A 12,133-nucleotide genomic window follows, 5' to 3' on the forward strand; every position below is an offset into this window, starting at 1 on the left:
TAATCTGAAAATCAATATATCATGGATAATGACGTTAACAAGACCATATAAAGTGAATGGAAAATCATGTCTCTTAAGGTACGTACAAGCTATAATGTTCTTGCAATCAAGCATGTTAGAGGGGCGGCATGGTTTATTAGAGGGGCGACATCATAATAGGACAAAAAGGGTCATTAGATGATAATTCAAGTGCCCCTTATCCAAAAAAAATTGGAAATGACAAATTAACCCTTACATAGTTTAGTGTTGATAATCTAGTTTAGTGTTGATGATTAAGTTTCACTTCAATTAACTCTAAATCAAAACAAAATCAGATTTTTGAGTTTAAAAAAAAAACATTTTTTGTTACATTTTCAGAGTTAATTACGGTTGGAATTTTACTCGTAACCAATCATAAATCTTAGTTACGGTTCGTAAAAGATGAATTACCAACCGTAACTGGTTAAATTTGAAGAAAACCCAATCGTAAAACCAGTTATGGTTGGTAACTAAATGCTCGATACGAACCGTAACTCAGTTACGGTTGGTAACCAAATGCTCGATACCAATCGTAACTGAAGAAAATTCTTAGATATAAGAACATACGGTTGGTAGTTGAAATATTACCAACCGTAACAACATCAAAATCTCCAGTTACGGTTCGTAATAGAGTTAAAATCAACCGTAACTCACATAAACCCAGAAACTTCAATTTCAGTTTTCATCTAAAACCCTAATTTTTGATAGAAATTAAACTTAAATCGAACAAAATAAACTAAACCCTAATTGGGTTTTTCAAAACATACTTCGTATAAGTCATTACACTACACTTGATTAATTTTTGAATCGTCGATTAATCGAATACGATGAAATTTTGAGTTTTAATGGAGGTTACGGTTGATGGGATGAGGAGAAGAGAAGAAGAAAGAAAACAAATTTTCAATTTAGTTTTGATTTAGGTTAAAAAATGGGGAGGGTAATCTAGTCAATTTACATCCCATTTAGGACATCCCCTAACCAACTAAAGGGGCATTACTATCACACTGTCGTCCTCTAATAAAACATGCCGCCCCTATAACAGGCTTGCTTGCAATACTCCATATCTTTTTATCGGGTTTAACTTAACCCATTATTTAAATTTTATATTTACATTGTCTACAACTTTAATTCTTGAGTGTTTATAAATCTTGTAGGTTTCTTACTAGAAAAAATTTAATGCCTAAATAGAAATGCCTTCCCTACTTCAAAACCTTGGGTGTCATAATAGTGACACATGCAGCTGAGCGCATGTTGCGCCAAAAAGAAACGGAGAAGAAAATGAGAGGACCTATTTTTAGATTTTTTGGAGAAATCAAGGATGATATATTTTTGCTCATTTTTTCTCACTTTCCCTCTCTTTCTCAATATTCTCTCCAAAATTCAACCCAAAAGTTCAGATGAGGTTAAATTAAACCAACACCTTCACATTAAAATTAAAATAGTAAGAGGTATGATTTACAGAGAAATAGGGAAAGGGATGTAAATGTCGTGTTCATGTCCATTATCAGTAAATAATAAATAATACGGGAGATTGAAAAAGGATGATTATTTTTCGTTTCATTAAATTAGTCTCTTTTTGGTTGCATGAGTATTGTATATATATGTTAGTATCTTGATGATGTAAAAGTGGAAATTTTTGATATATTAGGGTCTTTCATCTTTCCATCTGTATTCTTCTTATTATTATTGATTAACATGTATTTAAAGTTTGATAAAGATGATGAGTTTGTATAGTGACTATACTACAGATACATTCAGATTTAACAGTAACATGAAATATGGAGGGTTAGAGAATAAATATTTAGATAAAAAGGTGGGAGGAAGGAGAGTTGAAGGGAAAAGGGGAGGAGAGATTCAGAGAAGAAAGAAGATAAATTTTTACTCATTCATAATAATCCAAAACAATAAGCTGAACATCTCATATAGTCACAATAATATTCACGTAAAACATGTGAGTGATTGGCTAAAGTCAATTGAAATAACATAGAAGCCACCCGGTGTCTTAATAAGAAATAGGTCCCCGTAACAATTTAGTTCTAACTACTATTTTACGACAAATACCTGCCCACCAAATGATTCTTGTCCTTAAGTATCAATTTAAGAAAATTGTGTTGCATAAAGACTGAATCTTCCCAAGCTTCTTCTACTGGAGAAGAATGATCCCAGTGAACCATAACTTGAGCTACAGATTGGTTATTCTTCTTAACTAGACGAGATTCCATATTATCCCGAATGGAATCACCTTCATACAACCATCAGAATCTAATATAAAAAGTGTAGTTTATGGTATTAACCCTGCACCTAGTTTTGTCTTAAGTTGAGAGACATGAAAAAAATGGATGTATCCTAGAGGTAGAGGGTAGTCGCAGTCTGTAAGATACCTTCCCTAACCTGCCTAGCACTTGATAAAGACCAAAAAATTTAGCTTCCAACTTGATATTCCTTCTGAGATGAATCGTAGTCTAACAACATGGTTGTATTCTCAGATAAACCCAATCACCTACCATGAATTCTCTCTAAACTTTCTTCCTATTAGCTTGTTGTTTGATTCTGTTCTGAGCTTCCTCAAAGTGTAGATTTTATAACAATTCCTAGGGTTTGTCTTTTCTATAAATAGTCTTCCACTGAGGCACTGATGGTTGGAGAATAATAAAGTCCATATTGTGGTGGAGTATACCCACAAAGAGCCTAAATTGAATGAGCTTTAGGTTAGTGTGATAGGTAATGTTAAAACACCACTCTACCATAGGCAACCAAATGACCCATTTGGTTTTTCTATAACTAATCATGCACCTAAGATGAGTTTCTAAGCATGGATTCACTCTCTTTGTCTGGCTATCATATTATGAATGATAATATGTACTCATATGCAGTGTAGTGCCAAATTTAAAGAAAAGTTCTTGCCACAATCCGGTTACAAAAATACTTTCTCTGTCTGACGCTACAGAAGTAGGGAGTCCATGCAACTAATAAACATTATTTAAGAATACCTTGGTATATAAAAATATGTGAATGGATGGTTGACTAGTATGAAGTGAATTCTCTTCCTTCTGAATTTAGTATTCCAGTGATAAAATCCATGTTGATGTATTTTCGAGCTTATTCTAGAATAGTCAAAGTTTGTAAAATTATTGCTGGTAAAATATTGGAGTTCTTGTGTTGCTGACAGATATCACACTCTTGGATGTATTGAACTAATTCCTTCTTCATACTAACATAGTTGGGAAAAAAAATTGATCTATGGTAACTTGCTTGCTGTAGTAGAGTGTACAATTGTCATTACTTGTTGTCTCAATTTTTCACCACCACCAATGTAGATTCTATTTTTCTATCCAATCACCCCTTGTGAATATGAGTAGTTGGCCAAGCTTGTAGGAGCAAGCATTAGTCTAGAAAACAATTCTTTTTCCAATGGGTCTGAGATGTAGATTTTGAGGACTTCATCTATCCAAGTAGGTTCTATTTGGGTGAAAGCATCACACACTGAAGGGTTTGAATGCCCAATCCTAGATATGGCATCTGCAATACTATCTTCAGTTCCTATCTTATAGCAAAGCTCATAGTCATAACCAAGAAGTTTAACGAACCATTTTTCTTACAATGCAGTATTCAACCTTCGCTACATGAAGAATTTTGTGCATTAATGGTCAGTGAAAATCTTTAAATGATTTCCTAACAGATAAAGTCTTTATTTATTTGATGCCATGACAATGTCTAGTGCCTCTTTGTCATAAGTGGAGTGTGCTAGAAATCTTGCACCCATGCCTTTTCCAGAATGAGCAATTGGTCTTCTTTTTTGCATCAATACATCACCTACTCCTGATTCACAAGTATCTATTTTTACTTCAAATGGTTTAGAGAAGTATGGAAAAACTAGAACTAGAGTAGTGGTAACAGCTGTTTTGAGTTGTTCAAAAGCAATTTGAGCTGAAGAGTTGTTTTTATTGAGTAGGTCAGTCAGTGGCTTGCTGATAAATCTATAGTTTCTAACAAACTTCTTGTAATACCCAGTTAATTCCAAAAATCCTCTTAGATCTTAAGACTTTTTGGAATAATCCAATTTCCCATGCATTCTATGTTGATAGGAGCTTCATCAGAAATAATATGAACAAGATACTCAATTTGAGTTTGGCCAAAAGAGCATTTACTAATTTTTGCAAACAAGGAATGTTATTGGAGTGCACTGAAAGTTGTGTGAAGATGTAGTAAATGGAACTCCATGTATGGACTGCAAATGAGTTTGTCATCTAAAAATACAAGAATAAATTTCCTAAAGTAAGGTTTGAACACTTCATTCATCAATGCCTGGAATGTCGAAGGAACATTGGTTAAGTCAAAAAACATTACCAGAAACTCAATATATCCTTAATGGGTTTTGATGGCTATCTTGTGAGTAGTAGCAGGACACACTCTGATATGATGGCAACCAGTCCTTAAATCAATCTTGGAGAACATCTTAGAACCTTTAAGGGAAACACTAAAGAAGACTTTATCAACTAGCATATTTCTTCACGAAAGCGTTGTTTTCTCCAGCGTGAAAGAAATTTCTTCATCGAACTTAGAAAGTCTCGAATCTCGACTCAAAAATTACCAAGCCAACATTTAATTGAAGTACTCATCAGGGGAGCGCCATCATAGTAACAGGTATTTTACTGCACTATCACGTCGTACTCTTTTTCCTTCATCAAGGTTTTGTCCCATTGTATATTCCTTGTCAAAGTTTTAATGAGACAACATGTGCTTGTCCAAATCTATCCTATGTTAAACTCTTTTCCCTTCGATCTGGTTTTGTCCTTTCATATTTTATTGACAGGGTTTTATCGAGGATATTAGCTTACATAAATTGGTTATTTATGGGGAGTGTTGTAAATAAAAGTTTATCATGTAGACGCCCACGTTAGTGGGACCCTATTACTAGAGGCATCAAGTATCCGAATTCTGTAAGCAGAGCCCTTAAACTTTTGTAATTGTATAAGTATGAATAAAATTCTCTCTTCTTCTCCACTTTGTTTCTCCTTCTTCCTTTCTGGTTTTATAACAATTATATAATTACAGTTTCTTTGATTAATAATTCGAGCCAACAACACATAAGAAAACTCGCCAAATTTGGGTATACATGAAAAACAAATAGGGTCAGTTGGAAGTAAAACTCAAATCCCATTAACCACCCTTGTTTAACTAGCACCAATTAGTTAGTTTAGTTTAATTAATATAATTAGAGTAATTAGTTGAGTTATAAATTGTCTAATCTTGTTTTGGTTAGATTTGACTTATGGACTTTGTTGGAAGGTTTTTTGAAAAAAAATATTATTTTTTCTTGAGAAGTTTGCAATGAGAATGAAACTACACTAGCCAAACGCTTCTAGAAAAGGAATTTCACATCTGTTTAATGGTTTCATTCTTCAAATTATATAAGGAATCAACGATTTCAGAAATCACAGGATAAAAAGTGGGCATGCTCGACTAAAATAGAAGATAACGATCCTTATAGCCGGCATGTTGACAATAAACCATAATACCGATCAAATGAGTTTTTCCTTACAGGAAAGATGTTACAAATGCATGATTAATTATTCGGTAAGGAATTAATTTCATAACCTGCCGACTAAGGCTAAGCCCGGTCCTGAGATTTTGGTGGCCTAAAGCAAAAAGTTTGTGTGTCTCTGCCCCGGATCCCGGAAAGGAAGCTCTAAAAATAAGTAATTGCCACTGCTAGTTGATTGTCTTTGTACCGTTTTTACAACAAACTCGTCGATAATGGATGGAAAAGCGGAGTCTTCCGTACATTTTTTGTTTATAGACAATCAAACTAACATATTTGCGACATAGAGACAATTTTGATATACATCCATGTGCACCTGCACTACGCATCTATGGATAACAAGCAGAGGTGAGAGCTTAACTAGCTAGTACCTTGGTTACATACAACTACAAGTCTATGGATTTGCATATATCTATTCTATTATATAAAGGGAACTACCCTTATTGTAGCTGGATGGAGCTGTAATTTTTTTTCTAATTTTACCCTTATCTGTAAGGCAGAGAAATGAAAATGAAAATATAATTCGAGGGAAAAATAATAATAGCATATGACAAAAATGATGATGTAGTTTTACACGGCTTATTTTGGCCTGTTAAATTGGGGTCTATGCCACTTAATTGGGGTCCATGGATTTTTTCATCCACCCCATAAAGAATGATAAGAGGTGTCTAAGTTTGATGAAACTGTCATTTTACCCTCTATCAAATATTAATACTACTAATTTGTCCCCATCAAATCATAATCATAAAATTAAAAACTAAAATCAAAATCATAAAACTAAAATCATAAAATTTAAAAACTAAAATCAAAATCAAAATAATAAAACTAAAAACTAAAATCAAAATCAAATTCATTTCCATTTCCATCTCCACTTCAACTGATTCTTCTTCTTTTCTTCTCAACCCAATCCTATAAACTAGGTTTTAGTAACATAAAATTGCTCAAAAATTAAAAATTTTGAAATCAAATTTTCCCTGGTTTATCAGAATCGGTTAACGTTAATGTATATGTGATCCGATTGCAAATATAAACGGTTTATGTTCATGTCCACAAAGACCGACTGTCTTTGATATGTTTTATGGTTCGAGAAATTTGAACTAGAATCGGATTACATTAGCACTTACAAAAATCGATTGTTCATGTATAGTGTTAGAATCGGATTTTATATGTGTGCCGAGTAAACCGATTGTTGTTCTCAATTTTTCTGTATCTTTTTTTTGTTAGAACGGATTGCATGAGCTTTCTTATAAACCGATTCCTGTTGTGCAATGTCAGGAATCGGTTTTTACATATGTATCGTGTAAACCGATTCTGGTTAACCCATTTTTTTCTCAGTTAATACTCGATCATAAAATGAGTATGAAATCATACTCGATTTCATTTCAGGATATAGAATGAATTTTAATCTTATTTGATGTTTAATAACACATAATTCACAGATAAAAAGGAGAAAATTTACCCACAATCGGTTTACGTTCATGCCAATATAAACCGATTATGGATAATCGGTTGATTTTCATGTCCATATAAACCGATTCTGGGTAGAAGCTAGTTTCAACAAATCTCTGCATGTTTTTGAGGTTACAACATATACCGATTCTGAGTTGGTGTTCTTCAAAAAATTTCAAATTTTCAAATTTTTCATGTTCAGATGATTAATTAACACAAATTAATTTCACAACTAACACTATACTTTACCACTAATCACCCGAATTAACACTATTTAATCAGGGGTAAATTATCCATTAAGAAAATAGTTGGTTAAGGAGTTTCTATGAATTACTTCTTAATGACCCTATTTTGTCATGTAGCTATAGACCGCAATTAAGTGGCATAGATTCCAATTTAGCCAGATTTTTTTTTGCCCCTAAGCAAACCTAAAATTATACTTTGCAAAAATAAAATAAAATCGGAGGGCGTGTTAGTAATTAACAATATTTTGATGGAGATGAAGTTGATAATGGCTTTTATTCATTTCACCATTGTTGGATCTGAAAGAAAACTTTATTGAGAATCAAATAGAAAATACCAAATCCAAAGAAAAAGTGTAAACAATTTTGTGAACCCATAAAAAGATCTACAACTTACGGGAAATCTCTGCATATATATATAGACTAAAAGAATTAGTTGGGTCTTCGATATAATTAGTTGGGAAATCTATGTTTGTTTTCCTTTCTTAGTGGTGATGGTAAGGAGAATCATGGTGGTGGCGCGGGCGAAGAGACAAAAAGAGTTTCGAGAGAAAAGGGCACAGTAGACGGAGAAGTGGAGATGAGTCAGTTATAGCACCAACTCTAGAAGAACCCATTGATTTCAGCACGTGCGTATGCATGTGCCAAAAATTCTTGTAGGGATAAATGAGAAGACATTAGGGCGGCAATGGATAACCGATATCCGATATCCATTTCCGAAATCCGACATCCCATAGGATTTAATCCGACATATCGGATATCGGATATCGGAATCTGATATTCTATCGGATATTTCCTCTTAACGATATCGATATCGGAATAGGCTGTTTCCGTTAGGTTAATATCCGATATCCGACAGTCTAGGGGTGTAGTTGTAGTTTCCTACCCCTAGGTATATGTGTCGCATGTTGGGAGAGAATAACCCATTTCATTCATTCTACCAAAAGTCCGTTTTTTCTCATTCTCTAACAGTGATTCACTGGTTCGTGATTTGATCGAGAGAGGGGGACTGAGCGATCGATTTGATCGTGATTTGGTCGAGAATATTGATGATTAGAGACTCTCAATCAAGAAGTAAGTCATTGTTTGTGTTTTCTATTATTGTTTCGAAGTTTAGGTTTTTTTCCCCAAATCGATTGCGTATTTAATTGTTTTTGTTGTCTATTATTGTTGCGAATAGCGGATTGTAGGTGGGTTTGATGTATATTTTGAATTATAAAATTGTATGCTGTTTAATTTTGATTTTAGAGAGTTAGGGTTTGTGATGTTCTTCCCTAAATTAGAAATTAGGGTTTATAAGAAGAACTTAGAAGGGAAATAACTGTTTGAGTTTCTATTGGATTTATATGAATTTGAAATTCTTTGTTGTATGGTATCAAAAAATCAAAGTATTTGAGAATTAATTTTGTTGATTGTTAACAAGTTACAGCAAAATGTAAATATCTAACAATACACTTTATTTAGATTTCTAAATATTTGATGCTAACCAAATATTTTGGAACCCACGTATCTATCTTGTTTAACCTTATTTCTGTCATATATATACACAAGCAGAAACCTGTTTCTCCCTACAATTGTAAAGTTCTGCGCTTCGTTTGCCTTATCCTTTTTGAACTAAGTTTCTTAGCTTTTCACCTGATCACAATTATTTTGTCTTTACTTCCTTTGTTCCTTCAGCAATAGCTAGTTGCCACAAGAAATAGTTTGAAGAAGCAAGATTGATCCAAGGGTTAAATCTTTTGTATCGTCTGGAGGATCATCTTCTTGGCACATATCAAGTAGGTTTTCTATCTGTTAGTTTTCTATCTGTTAAAGCAAGTTAATGCCTAATCGATTATTTCGAATTTGAATCTTCCTTTTAGTTTAATTTTGTCATTTCTATGTTAATATGTCAACTGATTTCAAGAAATCTTTGTGAGATTTTGCCCCTGCTACTTTCATACAATTTTGATATATTGAGTTGGTGGAAGTTAAGTGCCGCTAAGTACCCAATTCTATCAAAGATAGCAAGGGATGTGTTGGCTGTTCCGGTGACCAGTATAGCATCAGAGTCCATGTGCAGCGATGGTGGAAGGGTTCTAACAACACACAGAGCTTCATTAAGTCCAGAATTAGTCCAAGCACTTCTATGCTTAAGTGATTGGCTGCCAGGCTCCTTTGATGCAGGTAAATCTTCTTTTCCTTTGCTTAGTTCTTTTCCTTTGATTTTCTGTGATGCATCATGTACCATTAGCTGATCGAACAACAATTGAATCTTTCATTTTCTGCAACAACCAAGGAAAGCATAACCATGAGAATGACCATGAGTACTGAGTAGCATGAGTATGGACAAACATGTATAAACCTTGTTGCTAGTATAACTCCACCTGCAAATGCGCTTTTATCATAAAGAATATATTGTTTCGTTTTGTTTCGTTTAAACCCTGTTGCTAGTATAAACCATGTTTTCTTCTATTTTGTTTCGTTTGTGAATGCAGATATGGAAGTCATCGACTGAAGTTGATGCAATGATGCAACATATAACCAGGAATCCAAGGAAGATCATCACTAGCAAGTTGTTTGACATTATTGTGAAGTCTATGTACAAGAAGACATGGTTTTTTCTCTTTTGCTGTTGTGTACTTTAGTTTGCAGACTGTTTAGTTGGGTGTTTGTAGTTTTTTTCTTCATGTGTAATGTGACTGAGACACTGTAGTAGTGTTTGTGTGGGTTTTTCTGTCTTTCAGTTAAGCTAAACACTTGAAAATTCCGTTAAATTTCAGATTTTGCTTCTGTCCAACAAAACCGGATATTAATGGATAAAAATCCGATATCCGATAGGTTAACCTTAACCTTATCGAATTGGATTTTTGATATCCGTCGGATGTTATCAGATATCCGATAACCCTTAACCTTAACCTTATCGGTATGGCCAATATCCGACGGATATTTATCCATTGCCAGCCCTAGAAGACATACATTAACGGTTTTAATTAATTTGTGGCCCCCCCAATGTGTGGCCTCAAGCAAGGCTTGGCTTGCTTAAAGGGGAGAGTCAGCCCTGGACGAAGTTATAGTCGTCAAGGTCGAGCATACCAAACACTGACGACTAAAATTTTTATACACAAGATCTTCAAGATTACAGATTAAACAACATGACAACTAAATGAAAATGAGAGGACACAGAAAACGGTTAGTTGTTATTGGTCGTCATGGTCGAAATTGCAGAAAGTGACAACCAACACAAAGTTGTCAAGGAAGTTTCTTCAACCATGCCGACTAATAGCAAAAATACACACAAAGAAACTGTTTTATAATAGTTATGGTCGGCAAGGTTCAAGTTTTCAAAATATGACGACCTTAATTACTACAACACTAGTTGGCAAAATATAAGGAATGGATATTGTGACGACCCTGTAAATGTTTATTATAGAGATGAAAAATCATCATGATACTCAACCTAGGAAGATAACGACTAATACTAGTCGATAAGGTTGACGAAGAGATACCTTGAAAACCACACAACTGCAACTAAACAATTTAGATCTTTCCAACCTAATATGGCATTCAAACAACATATTAAAGTACTAGATATAACTTGAAAGAATTAATCGACAATAAAAAAATTCTTAATCGACAAATTTTTTTCATTTAAAAATGATGAAATATAGAGAAGAAAAAAGAAAATGATCTTAAGATTGAAGAATTAATCGATAAGAAAAAAAAAATTAATCGACAAATTTTTTTCATTTAAAAACGATGAACTATAGAGAAGAGCAAAGAAAATGATCTTTAGATTGAAGTACAAGAAAAAAGTAAACGAAATATGTTAGATTTAATTAGAATTGATGACAAGAATACTAAAACAATATGTTAGAATTGACATCGGCAATATTGCGGCTTTACAAATTAATTTGAATAAAATCATCATCACTTTTTTTGCAAGTCATAAAATCACATTTAAACCTGCGCCCCTCTGACCTGATAAAATCCAAAGGTAAGCTGACTTCATCTCTTGATTTCTCTCATTCTTTTATCTCCCGTCTTAACCTTTTTCTGTTTCGTCGTATCTTCTTATATTCAAGATATTTTGTGTATGTTTATGATCTGATTGGTGCCTCATATACTTAGAAGCAAAGGAGGGTCTCCAGAAGTTTGGTTGGCTAGTCAGGGACCATTCTCTTTATCTCCTCTCATTGAAAATTTATAAATTTATAATTTATTTCTTTAGTTTATGATGATTGCTATTCAGGTTCACTAGTGTTAGGAACCTTAATGTCTTGTTAGTTAAAAATTTACTAATCAATAATGAACCATACATAACGCATTGAACCAAATCATTGTATATGGTACTGTTAGTGGAACTCCAGTGACTTAAGTTTAACTCAAAACAGTGAACTTTAGATTTCAGGCCATAGTATTGTAATGAATTGTTTTTCAGAGGTAGTTGTAAACTGGATAGGATAATCTCTTATTTCCTTTATAGCTAGAGTGTGGTATACTAAACAGACTAAGTAAACAACAAATTAGTTAAGAGCTTTAGAAAAGAAACTTAGATTTGATTGTTATTTGTTCATCTCCTTGTACAGTGGGTCATTTGACTTTTTCTTGTTGATTTTAACCACTGCATCTTGTTATTTCTATATTACTAACCTTACTGCCTTTAGTTAATTTACTCCATAACATGTTTTTTCTCTTCTTTTTCAAGGTTGGATTATCTAGCCTTAATCTTGCTTTCCCTTCTCTTATATTTGGTGTTTTGCATTTGAATTTAATGTTACCATCCATATCTGATATGTTCTGTGTCTATGTGATGTTAGTTCGTAACTTAATCTATTTTTGGGTTTCTTATTTGACTAGGAAAATGAAGGCTCTTTTGAACCATCATGATGTTGAAATCAAT

This window comes from Papaver somniferum, chromosome 4 (genome assembly GCF_003573695.1).
Source record: "Papaver somniferum cultivar HN1 chromosome 4, ASM357369v1, whole genome shotgun sequence".
In the NCBI taxonomy this organism is placed as follows: Eukaryota; Viridiplantae; Streptophyta; class Magnoliopsida; order Ranunculales; family Papaveraceae; genus Papaver; species Papaver somniferum.